Below are 21,759 nucleotides of genomic sequence, written 5' to 3' on the forward strand. Positions count from 1 at the left end.
ACATACCAGGGCTCCTCCACCAGCCACTGTCCCAGTAATTCAGTCTAGGAGGAAAGAAGAAGAGTTTTGGGGATTGAGCTCCACTAGTTTAGATGCAAAACTAAAAGCAAAGTAAGAGATGTGCAGGTGGGAAATGTGGGTCAGGCCTCCATCTGTGGAAAGTTCTCCTGTTGTACTGCTCCTGAGGTGTGAGGCCTGTTGAGAACAAAGCTTGCCTCATGCACTTTTCATATTTTATGGGGTAAAGTTATGATAACTTTTATTCCTTTTTCAGTTTAGGTACATAATTACAGCATCACTCCCCTGTCCTACAATCCAAGCAAAGTGCTACTTTTGCTAAATGTGGGGCAGTCTATCAAGATAGAGCTGACCACCTAGGCTGATTCCCATTCTAGTCACTAAGTGGCTGTGTGATCCAGGGCAAGTTACTTATCCTCACTCTATCTTAGGTCCTCATCTGTGAAATGGGGTGGTAGTAATGTGTACTCAGGAGTAATATACAGAAAGTCCTCAGCACAGTGCCTGCAGCACTGAAATGGCAAACACTTATTGAGCTTTCTAATGCCCCAAAGAGAACATAAGCAGACCTTTGTAGTAAACAATTTAGAAAGTAATTCTATTCAATTCCCCCTTTAAAAAAGAGGTAAATCAGTTTAAAATTTTTTTAATTTATAAGTTAGTAGTCAATTTAAACTTAAAGATACACACACACACACACACACATATATATATATATATATATATATTTTTTTTTTTAAAGGGATTCTGAGTGAGTCACATGGAAAAGTTTTGAGATTTTTCATGAGGGCTTTTCCTAGACCAACTTTTTTAGTGTGGCTTCCTCTTGGAAAATAATTAATAATTAAACATTAGTTGAAGAATTAAATATTATTTTCCTTGACTGCCAGGATACTGGGTTATGAGCTCTACAAAGACATCATCACCACAAAGTATGGACAGGAGCTGCAGGACTCCTATTTATTTAGCAACCACTCCACTTTTGTGTATTTTCAGCTTTGTGCCTGATTTAGAAACCTAAATACTGTTTGCCCTGGGCGGTGCTGTCAGTGTCTCCGCCAGGCTAAGTGGAAATCCAAAGGCAGGGTAAGCAAAGACATAGTGGAGATGTTGTGTTTTCAAGAAGATACATTGTCACCTTGTGAGGTCTCTGGGCAAGGGGTAAATATAATTTCCAGTTCATAATGTGTTCTTCCACTTCGTCAAACTCTAGAACAGACACCCTTTAAGAATACCTTGCCTGTGATGTGCATATTTTCCCCTTGGTGTTTCTTTCATCTTGGGAGAATTTTAAATACACATACACCCCTCCAGAATTTCACCAGCGGTGAGTAGTAATATGTTCTCCTCTGTAATATTCTGAACTGCACAATGTTGCATTTTAATTGTAAAAGTAATTTTCACGACTTTAAAATCAGAAACATGAAAACAAGATTCAACACCTTATACGTAGATCACAATGAATAATGCATAGAAAATAGCCATTTATCTACTTTGTGTTACATGATTAGACTTTTTTTTAATCAGAAAGTCTTATTTTTTAGGTGCCTCATATCTATATGACAAAAACATCACAATAACGGCCCACGTCCAAAGAAAAAAAGTATGTGGATACTTAAGGAGAGGGGTTGGAACAGTTTTGTGAAAGGGTGCTGAAAATAAAGTTGCTCCTAATGAGTTGTACAAATGTTGGACTAACATTTTAATTTTTAGATAAAGAATGCTTTGACATCATCATGGGGCTAAGGACTGGCTCACATCCACTGGACACTTACTGCACAGCAGGCTCTTTGTACAATGCTCCTCAGGCCCCGTTTCACTCTCCTCACAACAACCCGCAAACAGGCACTCTGCCTGTTTGCAAGATACTTAAGGATAAGAACTACTTAGAGAGTCTTGTCAATGAAGTAGTACAACTGAGGGGCAAGATTTGAACCCAAGCAGTCTGACTCTAGACCTATGCTCTTGCCCGCTAAATTTAAAGTCAAATTTAATTCCAAATGTGCTCCAAATTAAATCTTCCCACCTGATTTTGTTTCAAAGGGCTTCACTGTGAAAGAGTGTATCTATAAGCACTCTGTGCTCAAAACGTTTTTTTTTTTTTAGAAGGCATAAAGGAACTACACGCACAGAGAAAACCAATAAAACAGATACTTTTCAACAGATATCAAGAGCATAACTAGGTATTCAAATGTCACTACTGCTTTTTAAGGAAAAAGTAAAAATGCTTTTCTAAATAAATTGATAATATCATGTATTATCAATGCATATAATTTTTAAACCTGAACAAACTCATATATTATTTTATAATGGTATTTTTTCTTTAGCCTCAGAGAAGACTATACAGTAGAGAAAAAGGGAATTTTTATCCTTGTAATTTAGGACATTTTTTCATTTAGATGATACTTTTAATTCATCTGTTACTCTGCATTGCCTTTTACTTTTTTTTTTTTTTTTTTTTTTGCGGTACGTGGGCCTCTCACTGCTGTGGCCTCTCCCACTACGGAGCACAGGCTCCGGTCACGCAGGCCCAGTGGCCATGGCTCACGGGCCCAGCCACTCCGCAGCATGTGGGATCTTCCCGGACCGGGGCACGAACCCGTGTCGCCTGCATCGGCAGGCGGACTCTCAACCACTGCGCCACCAGGGAAGCCCTGCATTGCCTTTTACTTTTATGTTTTACAGTTTTAGATTTCCACAGATTACAAAAGTGTGAATAACCTTGATGGCTAGCACAGTTATAGCCGTTCATTCTCAGTATTATAAAAGTTTAAGAAAATGCCTGACCTACTTATTTCCAATTCTGTGAGGTTGTTTTACTCCATTAATAGAATTACTTATGTTTTAATATTAAAGAAAATTTCTAAAATAGAGCTGCTTATCCTTAAATAAACTCTCTATGATGGTTAATGTTTTTTGGGTTTTGGTGTTTTTTGGTTTTGTGGGGTTTTTTGGCTGTGCCGCATGGCTTGTGGGATCTTAGTTCCCCGACCAGGGATCAAACCCGCGCCCTCGGCAATGAAAGTATGGAGTCCTAACCACTGGACCACCAGGGAATTCCCGTTAATATATTTTTTTAAAAAATACTCACCTGATCAGAAAATCAGTCTAACAAACTGAAAAGTTTTATTATACCACTATATAAACTGAGCAATAAGGATCAAACCAGAGTACTTCCATTATTTTGCAAGCTATGACATCGAAGTATATACATCAAAAACCAAACAGAAAACAGATTAGTGGTTGCCGGGAGCTGGGGAGGGAGGATGTGGAGTGACTGCTTAATGGGTATGGGTTTCCTTTTGGGGGTGATGATGAATGTTCTGGAACTGGATAGTTGTGGTTGCACACCACTGTACATGTATTAAATGCTACTACATTATACACATTAAAATAGTTAAAATAGTAAATTTTATGTTATGTGTATTCTATCACAATTAAAAAAAACAGCCAGATATTTTAAGACTGCTATTAACATAACAAGTAGATTTCTGATGAAAGATTTACACCTCATAACAGCAATTAGGATATAAAGGTAACATGTCTATTAATATACCACTTAATCATAATGTTTAACAAAAGTTGAACATATTAGAATGTTTGAAATAGTAAGAAAATCTATTGCAAGTATAAGTTTTATCTCCTAGAAAATTATAACTTCCCAAAGAAAGTTATATATAAAATAAAATGGCTAGGTTTAAAATGTTATCGATAGTTGGGCTTCCCTGGTGGCGCAGTGGTTGAGAATCTGCCTGCCAATGCAGGGGACACGGGTTCGATCCCTGGTCCGGGAAGATCCCACAAGCCACGGAGCAACTAAGCTCGTGCACCACAACTACTGAGCCTGTGCTCTAGAACCCGCACTCCGCAACAAGAGAAGCCACCGCAATGAGAAGCCCGTGCACCGCAATGAAGAGTAGCCCCCACTCACCCCAACTAGAGAAAGCCGGCACACAGTAACGAAGACCCAATGCAGCCAAAACTAAAGTAAATAAAATAAATAAATTTGTTTTAAAAAAGTTATCAATAGTTCAGTAAACTGTCACTTTCCAACATTTTTTTCTTATATTATACAAAGGTAAGATTAGTATGTGAGTATGACGACTATGTATTTTTGGACTTCCACAGCAATAATCCAACAATAGATGCCAACATTCCACAGGTCTCTCAGAAAGGCAGGGTGCATACCTCTCAGATTGTGGGCCGTGGCCCTGAAAAAGGCCATCCAGTTAATCAGTGTCAGAAACACGTGCCCTGGCTGGGCTGGCCAGAACCAAACACTAAAATCTCTTCCTCCATCTCAGACATTCCAAACACATCAAAGATTAAGAGATAATGGCATCAGACATTCTAATCTTGCAGCAAGAGGTAAGAATGAAGTTCAAACCATCAAACACTACTGATGGGAGTGGATATTGTTACACTCTTTCTAGGCGCCAAACTAGGCCATGAAGAAGAGAAGCAGCAGGTCCAAGTGGACCACTGTAACCTTCTCAGGATTCTTTTCTCTCCTCAACTCATGATGGTTTCTCTCATTTCATAGTGTTCACAGCACTGATCTCTAATTTCATTCATATTAATTTTATGGACTGACTAAAATGCTAAAGTTTCATTTATGTGTGTTTTATATTCCCAAATATACTTTAAGACCCTTGAAGAAGGGAGTGCTATCCCCACAGGCACAGATGCAGAAGCCACACCATAAACACTTGACAAATACTTATAATCCTAGATTGTCTTACTGTTCTATTTTCAGGTCTGTATTTTGTATCTCTAACTAAATTTTAAGTTCCATTCTTTCAAAATAATTCATAGATATCTCTTTAGTCCTCCCAAGTTCCTTACACACTGCTAAAGCATATAGAAGGTGTTCACATATATAATTATTTTGCATGGCTGCTTCCATGAATTCCTTTGGTGATGTGTGCACATCCATTGTCCAAAGCACTCCTTCTAAAAGGCCAGTTCTTTTTTTTTTTTTTTTGCCACATCGTGCAGCATGCAGGATCTTAGTTCCCTGACCAGGGATGGAACTCATACCCCCTGCAGTGGAAGTGTGGGGTCTTAACCACTGGACCGCCAGGGAAGTCCCTAACAAGCCAGTTCTAATGTTAATCCCTCTGAGAAGACATCCCTAACCCATCCCCCTTCCTCCCAGTGGAACATTCTAGCCCCCTGCCCTGTGTTCACTAAGCCCTTAGCAGAGGCCATTCACAAGTAATCAGAGTGCAAAAGCTCTATATGATACTTATGAAGCATTTATCTGTTTCCCTTCCTACACTGTGGATTCCTTTAGGGCAGGAAATTTGTCGTTTTCATTTGTCAATTTCATTGGTACCAGAAGGGTCAATAAATGATTTTTAAAATGATGAATATAAAAAGTAAACGGATATAAAAATAAGGGTATTTAGACATTCATGAGAAAACTTCTAGAGACCCTCATGAATGAATTGAAGTAGTCAAAGATTTAGAGTTGGGTTTTTTTGTTTGTGTTTTTGTTTGTTTTGTTTTCTTAAAGGAAAAAAAACAATAGCTCTTTATGATGAAACAGGGAGAGCCACAACTTCCAGCAGGGGAAGTTACATCAAATGTTTTCCTGTGTGCTAGGAGATCCAAAAGTGAGAGGCAATGCAATTGCTAGTAGTTGCTATGGTAGCAAAAATAAACCTTGTACAGAATTTCCAGTCATCGTTTAACTATGCTATCTACTCGCTGGGGTGTTTTCAGTGGTGTTTGAGCCCAAGAAAGGAAAAATAACATCTGAGGCTTATTCTCCAGGAAGAAAATAGGAAGCTGATATATGGGCAACAGCTGAGGTCTTCCTCAATTAAAACATAGCTAGAGGGGCTTCCCTGGTGGCGCAGTGGTTGAGAGTCCGCCTGCCGATGCAAGGCACACGGGTTCGTGCCCCAATCCGGGAAGATCCCACATGCCACGGAGCGGCTGGGCCCGTAAGCCATGGCCGCTGAGCCTGCGCGTCCGGAGCCTGTGCTCCGCGATGGGAGAGGCCGCGGCGGTGAGAGGCCCATGTACCGCAAAAAAAAAACAATAATAAAAAATAAATAAAAACATAGCTAGAGGAAATCCTAACCCCCTCTCCCCAAAAGGCGGACTTTTTACACCAGCCATGTATAAAATAGGAAGCTAATGGTAATAAAGGGACTGAAATGAAGCAGTGACATTTAAAAGATAATACATCTAACTTTTCAGATGAATATTATGTCTTAAGTTCAATTTACAGTTTTCCTAAGTATAAAAATAATTCTAGTTAACAAAGTTGTCCTTGCTGCATGGAGAAATAAATCAAGAGTATTTGAACACATGGGCTTCCCTGGTGGTGCAGTGGTTAAGAATCCACCTACCAATGCAGGGAGCACGGGTTTGAGCCGCGGTCCGGGAAGATACTACATGCCGCGGAGCAACTAAGCCGCTGTGCCACAACTACTGAGCCTGCGCTCTACAGCCCGTGAGCCACAGCTACTGAGCCCGAGTGCCACACTACTGAAGCCCGTGCGCCTAGAGCCTGTGCTCTGCAACAAGAGAAGCCACCTAATGAGAAGCCCACGCACCGCAACAAAGAGTAGCTCCCGCTCGCCGCAACTAGAAAAAGCCCGCGCGCAGCAACAAAGACCCAAGGCAGCCAAAAATAAAAATAAATAAATTAAAAAAAAAAAAACTTTCCCTAGACCCATATGAGGCTTCTGGAGAAAGTAAAACCCACAAAATTGCTCTATTATTGATTTCAGATGTTCCTCTCTTATGATTTAGTCTTAATTTCTGTAACAAAATCTGAAATAAACTATTAGAATTTGAAAGTGTAAGAAGCCCTTTCGTTATAGGGAATAAAAATAACAGCCACCATAACAGATGCTTGTCAGTTGCTTCCTCAATATCTATTTCATACTTCTTGTACAGTTTAGCAGTTCTGGTGACTAGGGAGGATTGATTTCCATAAGCTAGCCACATAAGTGGGCCCTAATGGCCTAAAATAAGCGGCGAAAATCTCACAACCTTACTACTGTGATTGACAATAATTCAAGCCCAAACCAATTGGAGGCTGGCATTACTCTGGTCATAGGAATTGCTATGAAGACCATGGCTTAAAGCTGACCCAGAGTGAAGCCCAGGAGTCTTTTTTGACAATCAGGGGAAGAGAGACTTTCTTCCCCAAGAAAGATTGATGTGCAGACGTGACATTTGGAACTACTGCATCTATTGAACTATCGTGCATCAGAAGGCCTGGATTCAAATCAACTTGGCATCTTCTTCTTCTTTTTTTCTTTTTTTTTTAAATGTAGAAAAAGATGATAACAGTAACTTCCATGGAGGTTCAGAAAATTACATGAGATATATGCAGAGAATCTGCCACCAGGTTATCCAGGCCCACTTTCTCCCTCCAGTAGCACCCACTAGCTGGAGGACTGAAAAGGGGGATATTATAATTTCGGCTGATTCAGGTTTACGGTTGGTGGCATGTTGAGCCAAAGTTTGTCTAGGGAGAAAAGAAAACTTGAAACTGAGCTGGCTATTGAAGGCAGTTTAAATGACTGACCTGGGAGGTTAGACAGAACAGAGAAATAAATGCATAAGAAGCCAGATAACTAAAAACATATAAGAAGAGATGTAAAGAGTAGTAGAATGGGTTTAGTAGGAAAGAGAGGATAGGACTCTGTAGAGGACTTCCCTGGTGGCGCAGTGGTTAAGAATCCGCCTGCCGGGCTTCCCTGGTGGCGCAGTGGTTGAGAGTCTGCCTGCTGATGCAGGGGACGCGGGTTCGTGCCCCAGTGTGGGAAGATCCCACATGCCGCGGAGCGGCTGGGCCTGTGAGCCATGGCCGCGAAGCCTGCGTGTCCAGAGCCTGTGCTCCGCAGCGGGAGAGGCCACGACAGTGAGGGGCCCACGTACCGCAAAAAAAAAAAAAAAACAAAAAAAAACGAATCCGCCTGCCAATGCAGGGGACACGGGTTTGAGCCCTGGTACAGGAAGATCCCACATGCCGCAGAGCAACTAAGCCCGTGTGCCACAGCTACCGAGCCTGCGCTCTAGAGCCCATGAGCCACAACTACTGAGCCTGCGAGCCACAACTACTGAAGCCCACGCACCTAGAGCCCGTGCTCCACAACAACGGGGAAGCCACTGCAGTGAGAGGCCCACACACCACAACGAAGGGTAGCCCCCGCTCACCACAACTAGAGAAAGCTCGTGCGCAGCAATGAAGACCCAATGCAGCCAAAAATAAATAAACAAATGAATAAAAATTTAAACAGAAAAAAAAGAATCTGTAGGGTGAGTGAAATTTCTGACTTTATCGGTTCAGAGGTATGCTAATTCCAGTAGCAACAAGGGAGATAGTTGGCAGGACCACAATAGAGGGGGCTTTTGTTTTTGTTTTTTTAATTAAAAGAAAACACACACACAAAACATTAAGATAGGGTACTGGATGAGTCAAATACTCCATCTTAATAGAGATCATGATGACAGTTTAGAGCGACTGAGAAAAAACTGGCAGGGGAAGGGCAGCTATTTTTCTGTTAACTTATAAACTGGTATCTTATTATTTTACTAACTAAGCATAAAAACTTTTAAGAAGATAAGTAAAGAAAAAAGATGGAAAGACTACACAAGGAACTCCAGAAAAGAAAACATGGTTTACATGGCCAAGAGTGTTTGGCCAGACAGTATCAATCTCCAAAGTAGTGAGAATTGGTATCAATCTCTAAGGCAGTAAGATTCTTGACTTTTTATATCCCCTCTGGCAAGAGTACAGAATATAAAGCAAAAACAGGGCACAGGGAAAAGCTAGTATTGGTATTACCTCTGTGCTTAGGAGAATGACTATCTTCCAAAGGAAACACAATGTTCTTGAAGGGCATGAATAACGTGGACAAGCAGAGGGAGGTGTGTAATGTGTTTATCCCTGAGTAGAGAGGTTCAGAGGGTACAGCTGAATACTTAGCCAATCCCTTAATTCTCAAAAGTCTCTATATTTTTAGCATTGTATTATTTCTATTCAGATTTCAGAATAGGTGAGAAGATTAATTTAATTACTACTTAAATATCTACCTGAAAACCTATAATCAGCAAGCCTATTTCTCACATCAAAATCTAGATTGTAATTGCAGATATTCTCTCTGCAATTACCCCTTTTACAGGACGTTTTCCAAAATAAGTAATAATTGAGTGTAACTGGATAATGCTCAGCTAAGATTACTACTTACTTTCCTGCCCTTAAGTTGATGGACGTTTTATACATATTGGGCCAATTACATAACCATGAACACTTCCAAAACAGCCAGCTGGTTTTTTTAGCTTACCAGTTGTGCTTTTTTTTCTTTTTTTTTCTTATACTCAAATGCATTGAGAGGAAACAGATGAAGGCGATAAAAATACAAATATCAAGATAAAAATATGAATACAAATTCTCTATAATTAAACATGAACCAAAGACTCCTTCCTCAATTTTTTCTCTTAGCTTAGAAACTGGTATCTTATATTTGCTCACTAAGCATAAAAACTTTTAAGAAGATCAGTAAAGAAAAAACTGGAAAGACTACACAAGGAACTCCAGAAAAGGAAACATGGTTTACATAACACAGCAACGGTCACTGAGGGAAAGTTTTGGAGGACACTACTTCTCTCTAGAAGCCAATTCAGCTTTTGACAGTTTTAGGCACCTGAACTAAAAACAATGCCAAAAGACACAATTTTAGCTTAGAAATAACTTCCTTCCTTTCCACACTTTAGCATAACTTGAACTATTGCCTTATAATGTGCTCTCCAAAAGATAACTCCCATCAGAAATCTCCAGGAAAATCCACATCTAAATTACTTTCCATCCAGAAATAAGGTATATATAAATACAGAAGTTTATATTGCACACACACACTTTAATCTCTGCAGCTTACCTTTGAAAAAGTACTCTGCTGAATACTCTCCCAGAGTTATATCACTAACTACTTTTTTCTGGTACTTTGGGATTAAGAACTAGAGTTTAGCTCTAGCATCCCTTGCTCCATTTGCTATAATATCCAACCTCCTAAAAATGTTTTTTTAAAAAAGTATAACTGCACATATTAATCAAATATTTATTTTAAAAGTATTTATTCACCAAAAAATTCCCGAATGGCATGGTTAAAAAAAAAAATCTTTGTGGTTACCAGAGGCAGGGGTGGGGAGGGGCAGAATAAAGGTGGTCAAAAGGTACAAACTTCCAGTTATACGATAAAAAAGTACTAGGGATGTGATGTACAGTATGATCAGTATAATTAAGACTGCTCTATGTTATATATGAAAGTTGAGATCAAATCCCAAGTGTTCTCACCACAAGGAAAAAAATGTTTTTTACATGAGATTACTGGATGCTCACTAAACTTACGGTGGTCATCATTTCGTGATGTATGTAAGTCAAATCATTACGCTGTACACCTTAATCTTATAAAGTGCTACATGTCAACTGTATCTCAATAAAACTGGAAGGAAAAAAAATGAACACTCATCCTAACAGCAAACAGATTATATCTAGAAGCTGCTAACATATCATGATGGCAGTTTCTCAGAAATTAAATTGTTAGAAAAAAAAAAAATCTTGTCAACTATATATGTACTCCCTCAAAACACTGGAAAAATTGGAAAATCTTCCACAGGACATAGGACCAGAAAGCCCCAAGGTGATATTTTAATGAGGGTCAGAGGTGAGGAAGGTCAGGAAATGTGGTCATGGAAAACAAAGCCAGGTCTCCTCCATCGCCATGATTCTTTTTTAATGGTATTAATTGTAGGATGGATATAGTGGACTGGAGCTCAACCTCCATACCAATGTCCTTCCTGTGTACCTTCCTGTATGACAGAGGCCAAAACCCTACACGTTTCTTTTTCCAGGCTCCCTTGCAACCACGGGTCTACAAATTAGATATGCAGGCACGAGATTAGGAAGAAGAAAGTGAGCTAAGCGAGGTTGTGAGACGCTGGGTTTTGCTGCCACAGCACTCCTTTGTCCAGTAACTAATCTCATGGGTATAAAAAAGCAAAGCATGGATGGGACACTTTTTTTTTTCTTTCTGCATCACAGCGATACTCTAAGGGCAGCTTCTCCACCTTCCTGACTGTAGCAGAAGCAGCAGTGCCCCCTGCCAGGCCAGATAAAAGGCGTTAACACACCTAAAGGCCTAGCCTAGGTCCTGCTGCTCTTAACTGCCAACACTTTTATCAATATCATTCCCTTCTTTTCTATTTAAAACAGCTAGGTTTTCTTTTATGTTCTGAAACTGAAAACTGATACTACACATTTGTATTAAGATATTTAAAAAGATAAGTGCTATGCATGGGTTTGGATTTATGGCAGGCCCATCCCCCTGGGCCTCACATAGTGCCCCATGCTGGAGCAAACTGGCTCGGAACCATTGCCCGGCTTCTGCCTGTAGGCTGCAGGCACTGAAGCGGGTTGCACAGTGGGGAAAAAATATATATAAGTGCTCAATTATTTTATTTTTTTAATCCCAATCCTCCTTTGATAAACGCATAAGAGAGGCTATCTTAAGTAAGGAGTAGATCCACTTCCCAAACCAATTTCCCATTTGCTCCTGAAAGAAGAGTTAGGGTCTTGGTTATCTCATAACTGAAAATAGTCAGCTTTTTACAAAGCATCATGACTAAGAAACATATAACACAAGTTAATACCTAGGGCCAAATTCAGGCTCCTTTACTCACTATGTGACCTTGGGCCTCAGTTTCCTCAATGTTCAAATAGCTCAGTACCAAGCACACAGAAACACTGCTAAACACTATGTATTAAAATTGCATATGTAAAGTAACTTAACAAGCACTAGATGCCATAAGGGGGGAAAAAATTCCATTTTCAAGTCACTTAAAAGTTCTTTTGGCTCAATAAGACTTCTAGGAATACTTAAAGTTTTGCAACATCCATTTTTTTTACTAATGCTGTGTATATGGAGAGAACACTTTTAAGCACATACTCTTTATCTGTGAAGATCCTACCCTTCAAAAACTCCTGCCCGAAAATCAGTATTGGGGAAGATTAAGTGACCTACTGCTGCCCCACCCCAGGGTTAATCCCTTCCATGGCCTACAATACTCCAGACCTCTCCTTGGAGTGGACATTCCATGGGAAGACACACCCTGTAGTTCCCACCCATAAACACTCTTACCACGAAACTCCACTGAATTTCCAATCAGGGATCACTACTCAGCCTAGGGTAAAAAGAATCACCAACTTTATCTTGTGCCCCTTAATTCCAAAAGCAGTCCAGAGATAATATGCTCCTAGACGCGCCCCCCACCCCAGCAGCAAAGGGCAGAAACTCTTAAATTTACCCTTGTGAGCTAGACCTACCCCCAAGTAGATTATGATTCAGGTCTCTGAAATACCCAGTATATCCCTTTCTGGGGTAACTTGCACACTATTTATATTGTAGAAATAAACGGAAAATTTTTTTCAGCTGGAACAAAACCCTGCTACATGGTAGTGGTTTATAAAAGAAAGGTTTTGGCCTTTCCTTTAAAATATAAAACTAAGAAAGAAGGGATTTATACCATCTTAGATTTCCAGCACTATCAAAACTGAATCTTTTACAAATGTGATATATTTTAGCTAACAAGACTTAATTTCAAGTATTTTTGCATGTAATTTTGACATACATTTTATTTTGCCAGAAAATTCTAGAGGAAAACAAATGAGAGACTTTTATGATAATGTTTTACCCTAATTAATCTTTGTTTTTGCATGGATCCTTATGACTCAAATCACTAGTGACCAGGAAACATGCTGTACTTTGAAAGATTTTTGTTTTTATAGCCTCCATGTTAAGTTCTACGTGAAATTCCCTTCCAATATTAATGGGTGTACATGTGATGAGAAATAAAAAGGAAAAAAGAATCCTAGTATTTCATAGAATAAGAAAGACATTTGTACGAGAAACCATTCAGCAATTCAAAACCAAGTACAGTGCCTATTTATAGCAGGCTGAGGTTAGTACCATTTTACTCATCAGAAAAATCAATAAGACCGTAAGTATTTTCCTTTATAAAGCACGAAGTATGAACATCTTTAGGGTCATTCGTTATAAAGGCAGTTTTCAATTACAAATTAAAGATTTGTGTGTGTGTGTGTTTTAAAATTCATATTATGAAAAGTTTTACATGATAGTTAAACAATTTTACATAAGTTATTTAATTACTCAATCATAGTTAGGCCCCCCAAATCATATGGTTTTCTATTTATAATCACCAGGTCACATATACTTAGAAGAGGAAGAATGAATTTGAAGGAAGTAACAGCAGAACTCTTTGTTAAGCAAAAGAATTGTCTGCCTTTTTTAATGCGCCAACTGTTTAAAAGGAAAAATCCACACCTCAAAACTGAAGTTGAGCCACAGCCTTGTCATCTGTATCCTGGCAATAGCGGTACCTAAATCATTCCATAGATGTAAGATAAAAGAAAATTGCACTCATCTAAATGCTACGTATGAAGAGTAGAAGGAATGTCTTCGAGTTTGAGAGGCATCTTACACCTGGGGGCAGTCTTGGTAAGAATTTTCAGAAGTATACAGATACCAGTTCATTTAAGGTGATTTGGGGGAGGGCATGGGGTGAGGTGGGTAGGGAAGACAAAAATCAGGTGAGGGAAATGCAGACGTCCTTAAAAATCGTACAATGCCATATTTAGAATTCTGACATTTCAGTGCCCCTTTACTTCAGGCACAGTGATGACCCAGCAAATTTCATACCATTTGGCAAATTCCATTGTTCAGTCAGGGGCACACCCCTGAACAATGCAGTCAGAGACGAAGGGAGGAGAAAGAATAGGACTAAGTGGGGCTCAGTACATACACGGCACAGGTACTTAAACTGCCCAGGAATCACAAGGGAACTTCATCTCCCTACACAAAGTGTGATGGTTCAAATACATCCCCTTGCACCCCACCCCTTTCTCCACCCTCCCTGCCTTGGGTTGCTCTAGTGTTTTCTTCTTAAGTCAATACCATTTATACATAAAAGCAAAAGACATTGTTAAACTCACAAATCCTTTCCCCACCCAACGAGTACTAGTATTTAAGACCTGGTATTGTTCAGAAAAGCCAAGAATATGAATTTTTGAGCCTCCTAAGTCAATGCCAGCAGCAAGAGCCAATACAAACAAAAGTGAATTGTGAGAAATACTTATCACAGTTACCAGTCTTCACTAAGCCCACTTCCTTCTAGGACTCTTCTCATCTTCATCTCTAGGGAAAAGTTGCTTCCACATATCAAGTAATCAAATATGTTTATTTTGAAAGGGAAACTACCCTAGATGCTTCTTTTAAAGTTACTCCTTTATAACAGCATGCTAAAAGAACTTTAATTTTTTTTTTTAAAGTGACACAGTACTTTGAAGCACTCACAAGGCTAAAAGGATACACACCGAAAAGTCTTCAACAGGAGAGGAATATTATGCATATTATACACATACACAGAGAGAAAGAGAAAAAGAGGCAGACGGAGACAGAGAGAAGAAATTATAATAGAAAAAGGATATTTTTTACTTCTGATAAAAATATGCAATTCCCTCAGGGTTTAGCAAATTAAAGTGAATTGAATGCCACTTAAATTTCTTCATGGTATTTTACTACTCATCATTTCCATTGACTCATTGTATTTTATTAAACTTACCATGCAAATACCCTCCAAACCCTTCTTGTACCTGGAGTGGATAAATTGCCCAATTACCACCTCCCAGTTAAATTAACTCTCTCTAGGTTTGCACTCTAAGAAAATTGAGCCTGAGCTTGTGCCTCCTGATGTGACATGTTATGAAATATATGATGCCATCTACAGTATATTCTAGTCAAACACCACTTAACTTCAGTCCATGTTGCCTAGATCTAACTGTTCCATATAGAGGGATTTAAGAACAAGCTAACACCACCACAAGGAAACAACAGAAAAATCCAGAAAACGCAATATTTTGTAGGACAAATGGCCTGGTCCTTTCAAAAGTCAGCGTCATGACTTGAGAAGTTTACAGGACATAACCAGATGCACAGCAAAGCCCCAGAGTAGATCCTAATTAGAACAAAGTACCTATAAATGTGTTAGAGGCAACTGAGCCAATGTGAAAATGGACTGGGTATTACATAAAATGAAAATCTATTGACATGGAAAGGTGAAGAGCATTAACAGAGCAAAAAAAAAGCAGTTGATAAACCAGCATGAACAGCATTTCATTTGGGTAAAAACAAATGTGTGTGGGCATAAACAGATCTTGAATTCTACACCTTGAAGGGTAAATAAAGATAATCTCTGGGTAACAGAATGTCACTTTACCTTACTTTTGCTTATTAATATCTTCTAGCTTTCTAGAATGGATATTTCTAATAAAGTAATATTAACATAAACTTATTATAAATAATAAAAACCTTAAAAAGAGGTTGGGTGTCTGCCCAGGTAACCAATCTCATAAAATTTTACGGTGTGTGATGACAGATGGAGTGGCTGGCCTTCCAAAGAGAAGAGAAGGTGTTTAGTTAATAAAACTGTCTGATGGAAAAAAAATTAATTGAAATCCTTTCACATCTAGAATTGCCCATAAACGTTCTAAAAGTCAATGCTATTCACAAGGCTAGAAGGAAAATGAGGCATTGCTTCTAGGAATTTTGCTGATGTCATCAGTCACAGGTAAAATATCAATGTAACTGAAAGTCCTTTCATGTGCAGGCATTACCAAGCTAGGCAATGCTGGGTCCCTGCGGGCTGAAATCTGCCAGGCAAGCGGGGAGAGGGGGTGATAAGGGGTATCAGAGAGGGAAAGATGGACCCGCAAACTTCTACCCTTAAACTACAGCCCGAAACACCCTCTACGAACAAGACAACCACGATTAACTTGAGACCAGCTGATGCAAACTAAACAGCTTCCTGAAGATTTAAGGGATGTTATGATCAAAGTTCAGCAAGTCTTTCATATACCATTGGTATGATTTCAGTTGTCATAAGTTTTATAATTCATTCCTTCAGAAGATAGGAAATTGCATGCAAGGCCAAATGAGTACCCAAGTTCACATTCTGCATAATTTCTAGATTTGATATGTTGGCATAACCCCTCACAACAGATGCTGTGTCAGTTAACAGTTTACTGTCTCTCAGTTCCAAATGCTTCAATGCAGGCTTGAGCTAAACAACGGAATTCCTTTACGCATCCCTCCTTTAAAGTAGGCATGATGTTAAGCTTTCGTATGGAGGGCACTGGGACATTGAAGAGGAAAGGGCTTCCTGTAATTCCTGGCCTGGGCTGGGGGGGGGGCGGTTGGGGGGGGTCCATAGGGAGAGACATCTGGTAGACCCTGCCCCAGCCAGGGGCACAGAACATCATCCCCCATGATCTTGCTGCCTCTTCCTGCAGCAACTTCTTATCAGTCTAAAACCTTCATGAGCTCACCTGAGAGACAAAAAGTCCAAATAAATCCTCGGTGGAATCTTTCTGATCCCGGAGTTTATGCTCTTTCATTTCATCATGACCATCTTCCCCTTCCTCCCTTCGGATGTCTATCCTTCATCAAAATGAAGCATAACTGAAATATTTTGTCAGCTTGTGTTTTCAAGACACTCTGATTATATTTTTTTGAACTAAGATACATTTTTCTTCCAAGAAAAACGGGAGGAAATATGGAGGACACTGTGCCCACTTTTGAAAAAGCCAGTGAGTACCTTCTTCCTCTGTGAAAGAAGTGACCTTTTTGGTTGTTTGTTTTTGTTTTTTGCGGTGCGCGGGCCTCTCACTGTCGTGGCCTCTCCCGTTGCAGAGCACAGGCTCCGGACGCGCAGGCTCAGCGGCCATGGCTCACGGGCCCAGCCGCTCCGCGGCATGTGGGATCTTCCCGGACCGGGGCACGAACACGTGTTCCCTGCATCGGCAGGCGGACTCTCAATGACTGCGCCACCAGGGAAGCCCGTAACCTCTCTTTTGTTACCTTCTTCGCCAAGCGAGAGGTCTTCTAACAGATACTAATGTTACTAAATAGTTTCAATTTCTGGGGAAACCAGATTGAAACTGAAACTACATAATTTTACTACTAAATGATTATGCTTGGCTACAGAATTATTAAAATTTACATTGAAAGGATCAGTTATTACTGGAGATAAGGTCAGAAATCTATGGTTATATTGGCTTGTGCTTAGTATACCTAAAGCAAACTTTAAACACGGAAGTGGTCAACAAATTTAAAAGAAAATGTATTTGCCCTAATTTCAACACAAAAACTGTCAAGGCTCTCACTACAGAATTTCTGAGTGGATAAATCAGCAGTGAATAAAAAAACAAAATCTGAGACTCCTAGGCAAATTAAGGAAGTTTATTCCCTCTTTAAAATACCCGCCTCTACATCTCATCATCATTTGTATAAAATTTTTAAATGTGTAACAGATTTCCCACAATTTGTTTCATACACACAGATTTGTTTTTTAAATAGCAATTCTCCAATCCTCTCTAAAGTGTGCCAAGGCTGGCAGCAGAATCAGTCTTAAATAGCTCAAACATAATTTTTCATGACTTCTCTTCTTTAAGGAAAATTGTCATAAATATGTTACTCTGACATCACATATTCAACTCCAATTACTCAAACCAAAAATTATTATTTTCCTTTAATAAATACTTTAAGACTATAAATAGGAGTTGGGTATTCAGAGTTGAGAAAAGAGTTGTACTGTAATTTTCCTGACAGGGAGTAGACAAGGGAGAAATGTTACAAGATCTCAACACATATGTGGATTGCCTGATAATAACAAACAAAATTTTTTTAAATAAATTTCTATCCTTTTTAAAAAATTTATTTTATTTATTTTTGGCTGCATTGGGTCTTCATTGCTGCACGCGGGCTTTCTCTAGTTGTAGTGAGCGGGAGCTACTCTTAGTTATGGTGTGCGGCCTTCTCATTGCGATGGCTTCTCTTGTTGCAGAGCACGGGCTCTAGGAGCACAGGCTTCAGTAGTTGTGGCACTTGGGCTTAGTTGCTCCGCGGCATGTGGGATCTTCCCGGCCAGGGCTCGAACCCGTGTCCCCTGCACTGGCAGGTGGATTCTTAACCACTGTGCCACCAGGGAAGCCCAACAAACAAAATTTGATATGTGATTAGAAAGACTTAGTTACAGTCACTGCAAAAGAGATTGTTCTTGGTTCTAGGTGCAGGAAAGATGAGGTAAGCACACACTACCCTGTCTCTCGAATAGAATACAGATATAAAGCTTAGATGGAATGCATGAAGCAACAATTTGAGGACCCAGAGTAAACTGGAGCAAGTGGACTGAAGAAGACCAAAATTCAAAGTACCACTGAACTGGTGATGAATTAACCATTTTTTTCCCTTCAGTATACCCCAGCCAGGACTCAAGGCAGCCCAAAACTCAGAAGCAGACAACAGATGCAAAGAGAAGCCCAGTAGTTCAGAGTCAAGGAGCAGGAAAGTGGTCTCTTAATGCACAGAAATAAAAAGTGAAATATCTTTTAAAATTTCCTTTCATAGAGAAAAACAAATACCGTATGCTAACACATATATATGAAATCTAAAAAAAAAAAAGGTCATGAAGAACCTACGGGCAAGACGGGAATAAAGTAAAGACACAGACCTACTAGAGAATGGACTTGAGGATATGGGGAGGGGGAAGGGTAAGCTGTAAGAAAGTGAGAGTGGCATGGACATATATACACTACCAAACGTAAAATAGATAGCTAGTGGGAAGCAGCTGCATAGCACAGGGAGATCAGCTTGGTGCTTTGTGACCACCTAGAGGGGTGGGATAGGGAGGGTGGGAGGGAGGGAGACGCAAGAGGAAAGAAATATGGGCATATATGTATATGTATAACTGATTCAGTTTGTTATAAAGCAGAAACTAACACACCATTGTAAAGCAATTATACTCCAATAAAGTTGTTAAAAAAAAATTTCCTCTCATAAAAATCAAAAATATTTCTACATAATAGTCAAGAAAAAATTTAAAATACCACAAAAATGAACTATGTGGATATAACTTCATCAAAATGTATACAGAATCTATATTCTGAAACCTACATGACACTGATAAAAGAAATCAGAGAAGACCTAACTAAATGGAGAGGCATACAACGTTCATGGATTAGAAGACTCAACACAGTAAAAAGGTCCATTCTTCCCAAATTGATCCATATATTTAACACAATTCCAGTCCAAACTCCAGCAGATTGGCAATATACACTAATATGTATAAAATGGATAACTAATAAGAACCTGCTATATAAGAAAATAAATAAAATTCAAAAAAAAAAAACCTCCAGCAGAATTTTTGCAGCTATAGACAAGCTGATTGTAAAATACATAGTAAGGCAAAGGACTGAGAATAGAAACAATTTGAAAAAGAAGAGAAAGCTAGAGAACCCACACTACTAGATTTCAATCTTACTATAAAGCTAATCAAAACAGTGTGGTATTGACAAATGGATAGACACATAGATTAACAAAACACAACAGAGAGCCTAGAAAGAAAGTCACACAAATATAAAGAACTTATTTTTGACATAGGTTAAAATTCAATAGACAGAGGATAGTCTTTTCAACAAATGATGTTTGAATAATTGGACATATGTACGCTAAAAAACAAACAAACAAAAAACTCTATACGTTTAACAAAACTTAACTCAGGGTAAATAATAGCTCTAATTACAAAGGAAAGCTGTAAGGCTTACAAAACACACAAAACATACACAGAAGAATATCTTCATGATCTGGGGTTAGGCAACAACTTCTTAGATAAGACACCAAGGAACAATCCATAAAAGAAAAAAATTGACAAATTGGACCTTATTGAAATAAACTTTTGACCTATAAAATACACCCTTAAGAGAATGAAAGGACAAACTATAGTCAGGGAGAAAATATCTGCAACTCACATTAGACAAAGAATTTATATCCAGAATATATAAATAACTGAATATTCAACAATAAGAAAACAAATAAGCCTGTTTAAAAAATCAACAAAGGGCTTAAACAGACAGTTCACTAAAGAGGATCAACAAAAGGCAAATAAGTATACCAGAAGGTCTATCAACACCTAGCACCACTAGGGAAATGTAGATTAAAAACAAAATGAGGGCTTCCCTGGTGGCACAGTGGTTGAGAGTCCGCCTGCCAATGCAGGGGACACGGGTTCGTGTCCCGGTCCGGGAAGATCCCACATGCCACGGAGCGGCTGGGCCAGTGAGCCATGGCTGCTGAGCCTGTGTGTCCGGAGCCTGTGCTCCACAACGGGAGAGGCCACAACAGTGAGAGGCCCACATATCGCAAAAAAATAAATAAATAAATAAAATGAGATCACTACACACCTATTAGAATGGCTAAAATAGATATGGATAATACCAAGTGTTGATGAGGATGCAGAGCAAACAAAACTGATGCATTGTTGGTAGAATGCAAAATGGTAGAGTCACTCTGGAAAATGGTTTGGAAGTTTCTCATGAAGTTAAACACACACTTACCGCATGACCCAGCAATCACTTTCTTAGTCACAGAGAAATGAAAACTTAGTGCTTACACAAAAACCTGTACGTGAATGTTCTACTCATAATGACTCATAACTGGAAGCAACCCAAATGGCATTCAATGGGTGAATGGATAAACACACTGTAGTACATCCATACTATGTAATACTACACTAAGTAATAAAAAAAGAACTACTGATACACATAAATAGTGAATGAATCTCAAAGGCAGTATGTTAAGTGAAAGCAGATGGTCTCAAAAGTTTATGATTCCATTTTTATGACATTCTTAAAAAGTCAAACTATAGCGAAAGACAGATCAGTGGTCACCAAGGGTCAGTGATGGGGGAGGATGTAACTACAAAGAAGAGTTTCTCTGGAAGGACAGAACTGTTCTGTGTCCTGACTGTGGCAGTTTTCATGAATCTGTGCATAAGCCAAAATTCCTGGAACTGTACACCCAATTAATGTGAAGTTTACCTATGTTAATCAAAAAAAATGTTAGAGAATGGACATTTATTTCCAGACGGCCACATAATTTTTGACTTGTTCCTTTCTCCATGCCATTTTAAAGTAAAAATATCCATGACAGGAGAAGGAAATTGCACAAGTAAATAACACATTTATTTCCATTATCTGTGAACACGCAATACATTTCTAACAAAAAAATGGGCTCTAGAGGCTGAAGGGAGATCGGGCTACAGTATAAACTCCCACAGATACTGCTAGTCATCTGAACCACATTTTGTTTCTTGAGCATTCAAAAGGAAAAATAAAAAGAACATAATAATAATGTATTTTCCTGATTCTTTGTAGTTACACTTGAAGTAAGTGTGAAAGTTCATTTGAGCTTAGAATCTAGCAATACAGAGTTTAGCAACTAAATAACAGGAGATTAACATTCACAACTGGATGCCATTAGCCATCCAATCAAAAAAGAAAAGCATATATCTGTGGGGAAATTAAAGTTAAGAATCTAAAACAAAAAAAAGTAAAAGACTTGTATTTTTGTAGACCTCACAGTGCTCAGCACAGTACCTGGCATGTGGGGAACACTCATCATAATTCCATAAAGTATCATCTAATAAAAAGGAATATCCAACATAAATCCCACAGACCAAACATGTACCTCTACATCGAAGGCTAAGCTCTAACAATTCACGCATGCAAACATGTGGGAGCATCTGCCAGTAATAAACGTGGGGGCTGGGAATGATTTAAATGTGGAAATACTGAGTTCACTTGGG

The 21,759-nt window shown here is 39.1% G+C and overlaps 1 protein-coding gene and 1 non-coding gene across 14 annotated transcripts in view; one reads left to right on the forward strand and one right to left on the reverse strand.

Annotated features, from left to right (window-relative positions):
* Window positions 1-21,759, reverse strand: part of COBLL1 (cordon-bleu WH2 repeat protein like 1) — a 160,771-nt gene that overhangs the window by 95,932 nt on the left and 43,080 nt on the right. The gene's annotated exons all lie outside the window — the stretch shown is intronic.
* On the forward strand, window positions 11,337-11,468 carry LOC117198069 (small nucleolar RNA SNORA42/SNORA80 family). The gene has a single exon (XR_004479009.1). It is a non-coding gene; the product is annotated as a small nucleolar RNA SNORA42/SNORA80 family (small nucleolar RNA).

Source organism: Orcinus orca, chromosome 7 (assembly GCF_937001465.1).
Source record: "Orcinus orca chromosome 7, mOrcOrc1.1, whole genome shotgun sequence".
Lineage (NCBI taxonomy): Eukaryota > Metazoa > Chordata > Mammalia > Artiodactyla > Delphinidae > Orcinus > Orcinus orca.